Source organism: Canis lupus, chromosome 14 (genome assembly GCF_048164855.1).
Source record: "Canis lupus baileyi chromosome 14, mCanLup2.hap1, whole genome shotgun sequence".
NCBI classification, from domain to species: Eukaryota; Metazoa; Chordata; class Mammalia; order Carnivora; family Canidae; genus Canis; species Canis lupus.
Genome location: NC_132851.1, coordinates 45,332,092 through 45,347,141, shown reverse-complemented (window position 1 = coordinate 45,347,141; position 15,050 = coordinate 45,332,092). Strand labels below are relative to the sequence as shown.

The 15,050-nt window shown below is 37.2% G+C and overlaps 1 protein-coding gene and 1 long non-coding RNA gene across 13 annotated transcripts in view; one reads left to right on the top strand and one right to left on the bottom strand.

The window, feature by feature from the left end:
* The window catches only part of GABRB1 (gamma-aminobutyric acid type A receptor subunit beta1), a 362,570-nt gene that overhangs the window by 138,504 nt on the left and 209,016 nt on the right, over positions 1 to 15,050 (bottom strand). The gene's annotated exons all lie outside the window — the stretch shown is intronic.
* LOC140604045 (uncharacterized) overlaps positions 3,884 to 15,050 on the top strand; it is a 31,571-nt gene continuing 20,404 nt past the window's right edge. For 7 of the 10 annotated variants that reach the window (XR_012007094.1, XR_012007091.1, XR_012007087.1 and 4 more), the window contains exons 1-3: positions 3,884 to 4,317; positions 4,427 to 4,604; positions 7,543 to 7,740. This is a non-coding gene — a long non-coding RNA (uncharacterized lncRNA). The remainder of the gene's footprint in view (positions 4,318 to 4,426; positions 4,605 to 7,542; positions 7,741 to 15,050) is intronic. The other 3 variants (XR_012007093.1, XR_012007095.1, XR_012007096.1) reach the window with 1 other exon arrangement.

The following is a 15,050-nucleotide window of genomic DNA, read 5'->3' as shown; positions in this document are numbered from 1 at the left end:
CTGCCTTTGGCCCAGGGCGCGATCCTGGAGACCCAGGATCGAATCCCATTTCGGGTTCCCTGCATGGAGCCTGCTTCTCCCTCTGCCTGTGTCTCTGCCTCTCTCTCTCTCTCTGTGACTATCATTAAAAAAATAATAATAATAAATAAATAAATAAATTTCATTTTACAAACAAAGAAATTGAGGTTTATTGAATTTAAGCAATTTTGGAGAAGGTCAGAAAACTGGCAATAATTTGGATTTGATTCAGGTACTCTTAGTCAAGTCAGGAAAAAAATGAGTAAGAAAAGGGTTGAAATATAGAGGGAGGGGGGTGGAGGGAGCATCTCTTCATTTTTCCTGAAGGAAAAATATATTTAGGTGTGTGTGTGTGTATATATATATATATATACACACACACACACATATGTATGTGTAGAGTCTATCTTCAGTGTATATGCGTACATATATAGATGTACATATACATATATGGATATACACATATCTACATATGTATCTATATCTGTATTTATTTATTGAAAGAGAGAGAGAAAATCTACCTTCAGAGTGTGCGTGCATATGTATGGCCTACCTTCAAAGAAATTTATTCTTCTATGAGAGGCAACATCAATTTCAATACGAATATAATAATTAACAGATATCCTGAAGCGAGTGGGAAGTCTTGATTTCTATTCTTTTATATAATGATCTTTTAAATTATCTGACTCTCTCTAAACTGTAAATTTCCATGAGTGCAAGGACTATAATTGGTTGTTCTTTTATCCCACAGCCCAGTTCAGCCCCTGACTAGCCCTAGGTCATCCAACCAGCCAGTGGGATTCAAACTCAGGTAGTCTGGCACGAAAGCCAAACTCTTAACATGGTTTTGCCTTGTATCTCACAGAACAATTCTCTCCCGAATATACTGCACTGTGATTTTAGGGCAGAGCTCCTTCCTTGGTGTGGGCGTAAATCAGATTCTCCTTATATTCTGCGCACAGTTTGGTAGGAAGCAAACTATCCAGAGAAATGTTGCCTGACTCCAAGCTTAAGAACAAAGCTGAATATCCATCGTCCCTTGCATCATCTTGCCAATTTCTTATTTAGCATGTGCATCGAAACATGAATAAATATAGCAGATTAGGATGCCCCAGATGACTAGGAGCTAGGGAGGATTTTATTCTGCAAAGCTTCTGCGTAACATGATAGATGGAAATGTTCAAGAATACTGCACATAAATAATAGATGCATATAAAAAAACTGGAGATTCTTAAGGCTTTTTAAAGACAATGTACCATAAGATACTTTTTTTTAATTCCTGTTTTTACAAGGATGCTATAGGTAGGTCATATAAATTATTGATACTCAGTTTGTGGATAATTAGCTATTGAATAAGCTAGAGTTCACTGCAGTGATGATTCACATCATCTAGTTTGTAGATAATTAATTGTAGTGCTTTTGTCCTTTTTCTGGCCCTGTTTATTGTCTGAAGCAGTCCCATAAAATTAGACTGAGGCAAAGTCAGCGAGTAGGAATAAAATGTGTACAGAGATATCAATATAGCACTATTTATAGCAACAAAACCTGGAAACAAACTAATTGTCCAATAATAGACTAATAGTTAAATAAATTTTGGTGTCTCTGGTTAAAGGAATATTATTATAGTAGAATAGTTTATAATTAGAGAAGTTAATATAAATAAATGCTTAAAATATGATAGACAATGGAATATCTAGAGTATTTGACATCTGGAAAGAATCATTTTAAATACCCTTCCTCCTGTATAGGACAAAATTATTTTTAGTAATAATCATGAAATGTTACAAACAGTAACAATAGTCAGAAAAGACATATGGATAGTAAAGTTCTAACCTTGAACTTTTTATATGACTTTATGACAATACAGAAAATAGACTAAAATACATTAAAAAATAAAAATCACAGTATAAAAAAGGAAAAATGAATAAATTAATATTTTAAAGTATGTATTTTTGGGGAAGGAAGGAAGCATATGGAGAAGTATTTCCAAAAGACTGAATTCCCCATTTCATAGAATGATTTGCACATAGAATGATAGAATTGAAGTAGCTCAAGTTGTTATTTATCTTTACAACTACTGTGTACCATTTTTTTTTACAATCTGTTTTTTAAATTTATTTATTTTTAAATTTTAATTATTTTTTTATTGGAGTTCAATTTGCCAACATATAGCCTATCACCCAGTGCTCATCCTATCAAGTGCCCCCCTCAGTGCCCATCACCGGAGTCACCCCAACCCCCCCCCCCCCACCTCCCTTTCCACTGCCCTTGTTCGTTTCCCAGAGTTAGGTGTCTCTCTCATTCATTTGGGGAATATGCTACCATTGTTTATTTCAAATTTACTGGCTACGTGCAGAAATAAACAAGACATAGGGGTTAAATAAATGAATGGGCCCATAGTGAGCTTGAATGATCCTGAACCCTATAGAACTTGCTTTTGAGGGGAGAGGAACACTAATTCTCTTTGTCATGGACCACACAGGGAGTCCTTTGAATTAACACCCATGTAGATTACAAGGTTGATTACAGTGTAATTAACTAAAGTGTGTTAATTTGAAGCTTAAATATATATTATTTTAGTAAAACCCATCAGCGTCTTCACTAATTGTTTAGAAATTGGAACAACAAGAAATATTTTTGGAGAAGGAGTGTTTTATCCTCAATGTTTAGACTTGCTGGAACATTCTGATAATACAAAACAGGCTGAATATCATAGCTTTTACTCATTAATCATTGCTTTTAATGTCCCAATAATGCTGCCCCACCCCCCACCGCCGCCATTGCTTGCACTTGGGGCCAACCTCTTCTCTCCCACTTCTGAAATGCCACAGATGATGTGTCCCAGGGGAAAAGAAATATATAAAATTGTGTATAAGTAAGGAGCCTTGGAGACTGCCTTCTGCACAAGGAAGGTTTGAAATGGCCCAGCTAAGTTTCTGGGGGTCTGTCATTTTTGATACCTGAAACCAAATTTGTGACCTTGGCAAGGATTCAGTAAACCAGGAAAAGAGATGCTCTATATTCGATGATGGGCAACAGGCCAATCAGAACCTCTTTCTGCAGAAATATGAACACCAGTGCACCAATGAGGTAGGTTAATAATATTGAGTATTTATAAAGTTATTATTTCAGTTCTTCACAAAGTCAGTCTTAGAGGCACTGTGACCCAGGAGATTATCTACTATGTGTCTTTTTGGTTTTGTCTTTTTTGCAATAAACCCTCCATTATCCAAGTTTATCTCTGTGGGTGGGTCCAACTTAAGGAATGGTTTAGTTAAAAAAAAAAAAAAAGAACGAATGAAAAAAAGATATGATTTAAACGCTAGAAGAGGATATACAAACATTTCAACAATGGTTAGGCTCTCTGGGTTGTGAGATAATGGATCCTTTTTTTTTTTTTCTTAGTGTTTTCTGTATTTCCTATATTATCTACCATGAACATGTGTTGTTGGCATTTCAGGGAAAAAATTTGTAAGAGATAACTATATTTTCTATTTTCAACTTGATTGGCTTTAAAAGGAAAGAAGAAACAACCTTTATATCTATAATTCCTTGCATAGAAGTAAGTTCTCTTTCCTCTGGAAAAACTAATGAGTGCCCAAAGTCAAAGGGCTAAAACCTGCGGAGATTAAACAGTTTATACTGAGCTCATCATCTGAATTTTTATCCCCACACTGTAGAATAAACAGACCATTTGAAGTTTTGCCAGGGTTGTAGGAGACCAACATAATGGCCAGGTAGTTACCTTGGACTAGAGAGGTGAAGTGGGTTAGTGCTTTTAACAATCTCTTGCCTATACGGAGAGGTTATTTTTGAAGACAAGAGTACTGAATGTTCCAAGTTCCCACAGTTGTCATGGAAACCTTTTAGCTAGCTGAATAGGTTAGCAGGATTTTATGTTCTCCATTTTGACAAATACAAGGAGACATGATCCCAGCTTTGCATTACTAATCAGAAAACTTCTGTTTTCAAGTCTTCTAGCACTTGATTAGTCACATTTCCTTAAATTTTTTTTCTTCTTCTCCACAACATAAAGCAACAGGCGAGTTCTCTTTCAAAAATCATTCCCACTTCAGAAGCGGGGCCCAAATCGTGACTGGGCTGACCTTGCTGTGCTTGGGAGTAATACTGCTTGCAGCACTGAAAGGCTCCCGCAGGTTAATTTAGGCCCCTGCCGAAACTCTTCTGATTTGTACCGACGTTCAATGGTTTCCTGGAGGCAAACTCACTTGCTAATAGGCAGGAATTATTCCTCATTTTAGGAGCAACAGTCTGCCCACACCATCTTATAAAGCACAGGTAAGCTTTAGGAAAAAGGCTCCCTGAGGCTAGAACCAAAACAGCCCTGTCACATGGGTAAATCCGGATCCAGAAAATCTGACATTTTCCTTTTATTTGTCTATAACAGCCCTCCACATTGCTCTGGAAGACAGACGTTGCTAAAGAATCCAAAGGCAAACTGGAAGAATAACAACTGCATTGCAGGCAACAGACTGACCAGTCTGGGTGAACTCGCTGAAGCTGGAATTTGTTGGGCTTCTTTACGAATCACTAGATGCAGAGAGCCCTGCGTGTACATGGGGGAGGTAGGTGACAGGGGCTCCTTAGGCGGCAGATAAGCAACAATGAAAAATGTGGGATCTTCTGTGACTTTGGAGAGTTCATCTTCAGTCTCGGTTTCTTTTTGGTATTATGGAAATATCAGTAGCACCCAACCCACAGGATTGTAGTGAGGATTAATAAATTAACACATGTACCGCTTATCAGCTCTGACACATGATACATGCTAAATAGGTATGTTTGTGAAGGCATGGGGGAAAACAGGAGTGATGGGAAATAAGGAAGAGTAAACTGACAGAGAGAAAGCAAATAAAGAGAGGGGGAGGACCCTGAAAAAATGAGGTTCACCTGGCTGTAGGGGTAACATCATTACCAGTTTCTCAACTGTTAAATGTTGCCACAATTTCCACCCCAGCCCTAGACCCCACTGGACCCCACCTCTCACCAGATGCAACTAACTGAGATGATTTTATAGAATTCATTGGATGAACACACTGGTTTCATTATCAGATTATGTTCCAGTGAAATCTTGCTTTCTGTGGTTAAATGTTTGTGTCTGTTCTACACTGATGTAATGATGCTCGTCTAAGAAACCTCAAGTTGATAAAGAAGAGCATAATGAAAACCACTCTTTCAATGGGGAGGGAGGGGTTTGGGATTTGGGTGTTTCAGCCCTGCCAAGGCAGAATTATATCTCTTCTGAGAATTTAAATAGTGAAGAAAATATATTTGTAATTCTTTTTAGAAGCTAAGAGTAATAAATTGACATTCAAATGGATAAAAATGAAACCAACCTCAATTTGATTCAAGTAGAACCTTGAACAGTGCATAAGACAAGGCCAAAAATCAATGATTTTGGAGATCATCAAAACAAATTGTAGCACAGATCACAACTCCAATATTAAACTAAAATGTGATTGCCAAATGAGAAGCTAGGCATGAAAATAAAACATCTTAAGTTCACATTCTGTACAAAACATGCATTTTCCTATGATACATCCTCACAAAATGATTTTCCACACATACTAGGATAATTTTTTATTATTTTTATAATTTTTATGAGTTAGGTATAATAATAAATAATCATCTGTACAATGAAGATTGTATTCTATACTTAACTAATCATGTTAGGCCAAATATATGTTATGAAAACTTGACCAGTAAAAAAAAATGCCTATTTCTACTAGTTGGTAAGAATAATGAATATTTAAAAAATATTATAGTACATATTGCTCTGCATTTATTCTCCCACATTTAAAAAAATATATTTATTTATTTTAGAAAGGGAGAGAGGGGCAGAGGAGAGAGAGAGAATCTCCAGCTGACTTCCCGAGCACAGAGCTCAACACGGGGCTCTATCCACAACCATGAGATCGTGACCTGAGTCAAAATCAAGAGTTGGGACACTTAACCACCCAGGCACCCTGTCTTGCACATTTTTCATGTAGCTCTTCTTAATCAAAATACTCATTCCAAAAGTCTTTTGTTCTCCACTGGGCACAGAATGTCAGATATTTAATAAGTATGGGACAAATGGATGAATTAATTAATGACTAAGTAATTAGCATTATGATTTGGAGAGCTTAGTGAATAATAAAATGATACTTTCACCTTTTAGAAATGAATTAATTCTTATTTGACAAAATTTAATTTTTATCAGTGTAATACATGAATATGGCAAAGAAATTTAAAAGACTTTAAGGAAATAAAGAAGTGTCTGCCCACTCATTTTTATCCTTTCACTTGGCTGTATAGAGAAAATAATTTTGAACTACTTTAGCTTTTTCTTTTGGTACTTTCATATTTCTAAACATTTTGTGTGTCCACTGCATTGCAACATTCTCTGACAGCAACTTAGTGTCTCTCAATTCACTTCAATTTGGAGTGAGTACAGACCCCACAGGTTGAGAGACTCAGTCGTACATGACTTTCCCCATTTCAGCTGCCAGCTGCAAGTCCTAGATGTCCCCAAGCCACCCACACTTCTTCCTGGCTGACTACAAATTTGGGACTCCTCACAAGCCCCCTTCAGGTTCAAAAATTTGGTAGGTCACACAACTCACAGAACTTACTGAAAGTGCTATACTTCCAATTACAGTTTTATTATAAAGGATACACCTCAGGAACAGCCAAATGCAAGAGATGTATAGGGCAAGGTCTTGGGTGGGGGAGGAGGAAGGACCCCGAGCTCCCATACCCTCTCCCAGGGGTTTTGTGCATGCCATCCTCCCAGCACATTGATGTTACCAACATGGAAACTCTCTGAGCCGAGCCTCACTGTTCAGAGTTTTTATTCAAGGTTTCCCTATATAGGCCTGATTGATTACTATCATTGGTTGAACTCAGTGTCTGGAGGTTGAGAGACGGGGCTGAAAGTTCCAATGCTCCAGTTATGTTTTTTTCTGACAACCACCCCCCATCATGAAGTTATTTAGGGATCCCATTTCATTAGCATAAACTCTCATATGTTGAAAGGGACTCTTTTGAGAGACACAGAGAGAGAGTGTGCAGGGGAAGGGGCAGAGGGAGGAGAGCAGACTCTGCTCAATAGGGTGGGGTGGTGTTGGTGACTCAGAGCTTGATCCCAGGACCCTGAGATCATGGCCTCAGCTGAAATTGAGACTCAGATGCTTAACTGACTTAGCCACCCAAGTGCCCTGGAAAGAGCTCTTTATGAGTAACAAGACATACTCCTATCAGTTACAAAATTCCAAGGCCTTTTGAAGCTCCATGCCAGAAACCAAGGACAAACACCAAATATGTATATTTTTTATTATACCACAACCACTATTTTGTACTGCCTTCCTCTTATCATGGTTGAATATTTACCTTTCTTATACCCACCTCTTTTATTTTACCACACCATTTATGTGCATATATAAAAACACATATATCAATACAATAATTATTATATTAATAATATTGTTATTATATGTATTATTAATACTTGTTTTTTTTTTTTAGATTTTATTCATTTATTCATGAGAGACACACACAGAGAGAGGCAGAGACACAGGCAGAGGAAGAAGCAGGCTCCATGCAGGGAGCCTGACAAGGGACTCGATCCTGGGTCTCCAGGATCACGCCCTGGGCTGAAGGTGGCTGAGCCACCCGGGCCGCCCAATACTTGTATATTTGCATAAATGTCTGTTTCAACTAGAGGTTAGTGATTATATTATTATGCTTATGTAAAACCTGTTCACTGTGAGCCAAGCAGTGTATACCAAAATTGTTATTTCCTTTCTTGTACAAGTTTTGTTTTTTAATTTTATTAATTTCCTCATTTAAGAAATTTATTGTTTTTATATGTTTTTCAAATGACACTACTCTTTGTCACATGGATATTTCCACTGTTTTTAAATTCTCAAAAAGCACACCCCACTCCATGCCCACAGCCAAATTACCCCCTCTTACAGCTCTTTTTGTGACTAATTTGCACATTAGTCATCTGCAGATTTCTCAGACTTCAAATTATCTCTCCTGTTAGGTTTTCCTATTATCTTACTTAGATTGCATGTGTCTCTTTATTATTATTATTATTGCTATCATTATTTCAGTTTATTATTTTAGTTTACTATTTCATTTTGCTATAGCATATTCTATAGCAATTTTCTAAGAAAGTATATAAATGAAGTATACAAATTTCTCCAGGTCTTGAATATCAGAAAACATTGTTATTCTATATGCCTTATTATTATATATAGAATTCTAGGGTGAAAATATTTTCCCTCAGAATTTTGAAGTTACCTTTCCACTAGTAGCTTAGATTCCAGTCCTGCTGATGATGATGCCATTCTGATCCCAATTCTTTGGATATGACTTAAATTTCCTCCCTGGGAGCTTTCAGGAATTTCCTTTATTTCCAGGATAGATTTCTTTCTTATAATTTCATTGTGATGGGCCTTGGAATTTATCTTTATTTACTGATCTGGGAATTTGGGGAACTCTTTCAGCCTGGAAAATAAATTTTTCCAGTCTGTGAAAATTCCCCAAAATAATTTGATAATTTTCTCCTTTTATTTTTTTTCATTTCCTATGAAACTATTGCTTGTTAATTGACCTCTTAAGTTAACATTTGAATTTCCTAGTTATTTTTTCTTTCATTGCCCATATGTTTGCTTTTCATTACACTTTCTCTGAAGTTTTCTTGGCTGTTTGTTCTACTCTTTCATTGATATTTTTTCCCCAAGAGCTATAAAATTTTTACATTTCTGTATCCCATTTGCGTTTTTATGGATACAATCTCTTCTTTCTTTTCATGAATATGTTTTTAAACATTTTCCTAATTGAAATTATTTTGTGTCCCTCATGTTGTCCCTGTTTCTTCTAAATTCTATTCTCCCTCCTTTGCCTCTCATGTAGAAGGATTTCTTCAAGTTGCTTTATCTTCAAAGATTCTATTTTTTTATTCATGAGAGACACACACACAGAGAGGCAGAGGCACAGGCTGAGGGAGAAGCAGGCTCCATGCAGGGAGCCCGATGTGACTCGATCCTGGGACTCCAGGATCAGGCCCTGGGCTGAAGGTGGCGCTAAACTGCTAAGCCACCCGGGCTGCCCCAAGTCACTTTACCTTCAAACTGCTGTTGTTGCTTTTAGGGTTTGCTATTTGTTCCTTTAGAGAATGAGGCAATTAAAAGCTGTGCATGGCTTCTCACTGAGAGACTGCATTTGAGACTAGCTTTTTGCATTCAGAAACCATCCTCTATGTTACTAATTGCAGGTTTCCTCTGAAATATTTTAGAGACAAATCCTCAAGCAGTAGATATACCCTGGGTTACTGGTGGTCTGTGAGCAGAGGTATGGGAATAGGACTGGGAGTTCCAATATGAAACTACTGAAACTTTCATTTAATTCCCTGCTTTCTCTTTAGTAATTCACCATGGCCTCATCACATGGGGAACCACGAGCTCAAATTCTCTGGTCCATTTTCTTGAAAGAATAAAACTCTTCTAGTCTTTGAAAATTGGGGAGGGATATTTGCCTAGTTGCAAAAGTTGTGGGAAGAAATCTGGGCCTGACTTCTCTTTATGAAGCCTTTCTACCAACTCTGCTGTTTTCAGCCCTAAGCCCTCCCCTTACATTTCATGGAGCGCTGTGCCCCAAACCTGGGTCTTGAGGCCTGAGGGATGTATCTTTTGGTTCATCATTATTGACCTCCGTAGATCTGTAAGAGTTTAACTTTCTCTTCTCCTTTATCAACTAAGCTAGTAACCTTTTCTGCATCAACTTCCTACCTACAAAATTTTTATCCATATTCTTTCCTTCATTTCTACTGTTGTCTTCTTTTCAGTTTTTTGTATGTTTGTTTCTTTCTCTCTTTTGCCATTGAGGATTTATACTACTTTTGTTTCTCCCCTTTCATTTTGGTAATATTAAAGAGCTGGGCAGAAATAGACTTGGGTTTATTTCTCCACACTTAACCAGATCCCTCCTTTTTATTTATTTATTTATTTATTTATTTATTTATTTATTTATTTATTTATTTATTATTTTTTTTAATTTATTTTTTATTGGTGTTCAATTTACTAACATACAGAATAACCCCCAGTGCCCGTCACCCATTCACTCCCACCCCCCGCCCTCCTCCCCTTCAACCAGATCCCTCCTATCCAAATCTACATTCTTGAAATGGGTTAGTGATTTAATATTTAAGCCTTCAGAGTGAAGTGCTGAGTCAAACAGGCATCAACTGATCTCTGCCCTTTCCAGGATAGTATTAATCACCTGCCTTTCATGGTGACATTTTTTACTTCTCCTCATACTTATATCATCTGCCTGTATTCCCAGAGAAGGTGACTACCACTGGGTCATTTTAAGAGTTCAAGGAAATCCCCCTTGCCTCCATTAAATCTCTCTATCCATGCTTCACTTCAGATTTAATTTTGCCTTAAAAATTTGACTCTCGTTAATCTTTTAAGCTCCTTCCCATTATTTATAATTTGGAATCAATTTCAACCTTTGTTAAGGTTTAGTAGGAATTGGGGTTGAGAATACTAGAAAAATGAGACACAAAGGGTGATGTGTATATTTCCAGAATAGGAGGTGGTCATGACTTTAGCTATGTTGGAAAAGACTGTGGTTCTAAAACCCAATGTTACTCTGGAACCTTTCAGATGTGGGCTTGAATCCTGACTTAGCCACTTGTTATATGACTTTATTTAACCTCAGTAGCCTCATTATAAATTGGTGTTAATAGTACTTTGTAGGATGTCAAGAGGACTGAATGAAATAATAGAAAACAAAACAAAATTTGTGATGTTGAGAGGACTGAATGAGATAGTAAATGAAAAAAAAACCTACAACAAACTTAGAACAATGCCTTGCTCATAAGAGGGTACAATACATATTAACTATTTCTAAAACACAAATACATCTTACAAATATTAAAGGAAAAATATTACTTGTTTTAGAATCCAGGTTTGGCTTACTATTTTCACAATTTTTGTGCCCCCACTTCCCCTTATTTGCCATGTTTATGATTTTAGACGTGGTGGATCACTCAAATGGTTAACCTTAGAATTTTGGGGCATCTGTGTCATTCTCTCTAGTCTGGGAAACCTGCCCAGGGTGAGGGCCAGACTTGTCTATGGCTGAAAGTAAACTGACGGAGGCATGTAGGGATTGTTAAAAGTAGCTGTCTTAAAGATGGATGTCTATTGCTGCATGATCAATTTGGCCATGGGGAATGAACTGATCACATCAACGGCAGCAATGAAAGTCTCATTCAAGGGTGCAGTCCACTTAAGTCAGCTGCATATGGACATGATCTGGAATAGATTCGCTTAATTAAAGCCAAGGGAATAAGCAGATGTTGGGTAGGGATATGGGAACTAAGACATTTCCTTAATAGTTTCTGTGTAATTTGTTAGAACAGAAATTTACTAGATTGATAATAATCCTGGGCGTAGAGTCAAGAGATCTAGATTTTACAGTGCATTCATACATTACTCATTTCTAATTTAATAAGATTCTTTCTGGAAAAATAAGTGAACTGTTTCGACTGTATATGTATTGAATGTGATTATCACAGTGGTTTTATAGGAAACTATACGTATCATTTTATGTACATAAATGAAATATGCTGAATACTGTAATTCATTAGGAAACCAGGTCTTGATAAGTGAATTGTTCTCTTGAGCTCTAAATTTTTTGAATTCTTTTGTAATATTCACTTTATAACTTTCCTAGAAAAACTAGGTTTGCTACATCTAGTAACTTTCATTGGTTCTCCTTTTCTCAAGCCTTTTATTTTCTCAATGGTGGTCACATTATCATGTTTATTTTCAATATCTAACATTTAATTTTATGGCAACATCTCCATAGCTCTTTATTTCCAGGCTAAGGAACTAATATATTTAAATGTAAAATGGTAGCTGCATAACTTAAACTTCCCTATGGTTAGGATAGGGAGATGGGACTTGTTACATTGTTTAAGAAAACCCTCACAAGCTGATGGAACTGGTATCTTGGCTGTGACTGTACTCCTCTGAACTCTGATTAACAATTCTAATCAGTTTTGGAAAGTTGAACATCCATCTGTTTTCTGAAGACTTCATGTATATTAACTTCAGTTACATTTAACTGTATATATATCACTATATACGACACTCTATAACCAGGAATATGGTACCACACACTGCAAGAAATGAGTTCTTTTAAATTGAACAGGATATGAATATGAGAGAATACAAAGCTATTGTCCAGAATGGTGCTTCTTCTCCTGTCATCCGTTAAATAAAATAGTCACCTACATCATGTACAAAGTTGTTAGTTTTATTTATTTTTTTTAATTTTTATTTATTATTTATGATAGTCACACACAGAGAAAGAGAGAGAGAGAGGCAGAGACATAGGCAGAGGGAGAAGCAGGCTCCATGCACCGGGACCCTGACATGGGATTCGATCCCGGGTCTCCAGGATCGCGCCCTGGGCCAAAGGCAGGCGCTAAATCGCTGCGCCACCCAGGGATCCCAAAGTTGTTAGTTTTAAACTGCCCCTCAGAAACTTCACAGAAGCTTTCACTCCATCCTGTCTCATTTTGTTCACCACACTACTTCACTACCTGTCTTGCTGATGGAAGAGGCAGGCACTGGACTGAGGTGTGAGATAGAGAAAACCAAGGGTTGCCACTTATTATCTTCATAATGGTGGTACTTTAAACCCTGTTTTTAAACATACTGTTACTGTCATATAAAGATATTGAAGGCTGGGTAGAGAGTCTTTTTTTCTTTTCCAATTAGGGTGAACTGGTCAAGAGGCCAAAGAATAGATTTTTCACTAATCTCTTTTCAGACTCTCAGCTTTTCTTGATTTGGAGAAATCTATTTAACTAGATGGTTATTCTTTGCCTTTGTCTGCACTCAGTTCCAAAATACAGGAGAAAAGACACTGCTCGCCACTCCTTCCTGCCTTCTCTTCTTCCATTTTAGCAGGGTCTGGGAGCTTGGTGCCTAGAGTCAGACTATGGGATTTTGAATCCCTGTCTCCTGTACCCTTTTCCCTGTATCCCTGGATTGTTCAACATAGGATAATTTAATGAAAATGTCATAAATGGACTAATGTAAAAGGGTAAGCAGTTTGTAAGAAAACTATAATGGTTAGTGGGGTGCCCCCTAGTCATTGAAATAGAAGACGTGTTACTACTTCTAAACACTAAAGATGGAGGAGAAAAATTAGTTCCTAGGAGCAGAAGGAAGAAAGCTGTGTAGACATGTAGACAAAGTCCCTTTCAGAGGATCTGTGACACTCTGTTGAGGAATATAGCCAGTGTGAGACAATGTGTGAGGAGGGAGTAAAACCTGACCTCACCCTCTTCCCTACCTCTGGTCTCTTGCCAGGTTCTCCCATTGGCTAAACTCACCTGGAAGCTTGTCCACACAGGCCAGCTTCCTATGACAGAAACAGGTGGAAAAGAATGGATTCAGATAACTTTTAACACATAAAAGTTATCTGAAAAAGGAAATGATTTAACCTGAGAGCCATGGTTTCCTCATCTGTAAAATGGGGCTGATCATAATGCCCACTCTAGAGCGTTGTGAGAATTCAAGAAAATACTGAGGAGAGTAAGCACTGAGTGCACATTAACTATCATTATTACACTTTGGTAATTGCTTACTAAATGAATATAGATCGCCAGAAGACTCAGAGTTGGTTGGAACCTATTACATTTTTTCAAACCTTTTCTATTTTGTTATTGATTTAAATCACTGAAATAATTCAAAAACAATTTTTAACATATAATTAGAACTATTATAGTTTATATAGTTTATTATGGATTGAGTCCCTGAACAACATCTTCAAACCAGGCTCCTTCCCTTTTTTTATCTCATACATCATCAGGCTCTGTCTACTTCATCTTTGTTCCCTCTCTGACTTAAGCCCCCACCATCTCTTCCTTGGATCATTACACCAACTTCTCAACTGACCAACTAGGCTTCAGACTTCCTACTCCTCAATCCATTCCCACAGCAGTGATCCTTGTGAACTGGGCCTGCTATTAAACTTATACCCCTCGGTAGATACCAAGTTACTCCATGATCTGGGTTCTATCTGTCTCTTCTGGCCTGTCTCTGGTTATATGTGCTCAATGCACTACTTCATCAATAACAAAGCACAGTCTCTGGAGTCTCCCAACATCATCCTGTTCCAATGGTTCTCAAAATACTGTCCTAGGCCAGGTGTATTAAAATCAACTACAAAACATTAGAACAGTGAATTCTTAGGCTTTACTTGAAACCTATTATCAGGAACTCTGGAGATGAGGCCCAGAAATCTATGTCTTAACAAATTCTCCTGGTGATTCTGGGGCACATTCAAGTTTGATATATGTTGCCATGCCTCTTGGTCTTGAGCTGTGCTGGTAAACTCTTTCTGGAATGGCATTTCTGCTTCCTTCATCTCCAAGACTCTCACTTCAGGCAGCAAAGACTCCAGGATTGACTTGCTGATTAGTTGTAGTCGTAACAAATTAACTTTAGTTCCCCTGAATCGCAATAATTATTTGTTTATATAACGACCATATTTGAAAAGAATGAAACTAATTCTCATGGTAACTTTTTGGGAAAATAGTGTTTTACAAATATTTATTCAGAAGGGTTGATGCATTTGTTAGAAGAAAGGAGGGAACTTTTATGTAATCAGATTTCTCCTGAAAATGTGCCAGACAATGATGAATAACTACCTCTTCTACTAATAACAGTTAATGCTTTGACTCTATTTAATGGGCCTTATTATATAGATAAAGAAACCAAAGCTCAAAGGGGTTATGTAACTTGTTCAGGGTTACAAATCTAGCATCTAGCAGAGCCAGAGCTGGAACCCAGGTCTGTTTGACCTCCAAGATCCAGATAGTTAAATATCATATTATCTTTGAAACACAGAGAAAGCAATTGCCTCTATTTTTCTTTCAAGGATTCATTTTTTTTTTTTAATTCAAGCAAACTAGAGGGAGGAAGGAGAACACTGTTCTG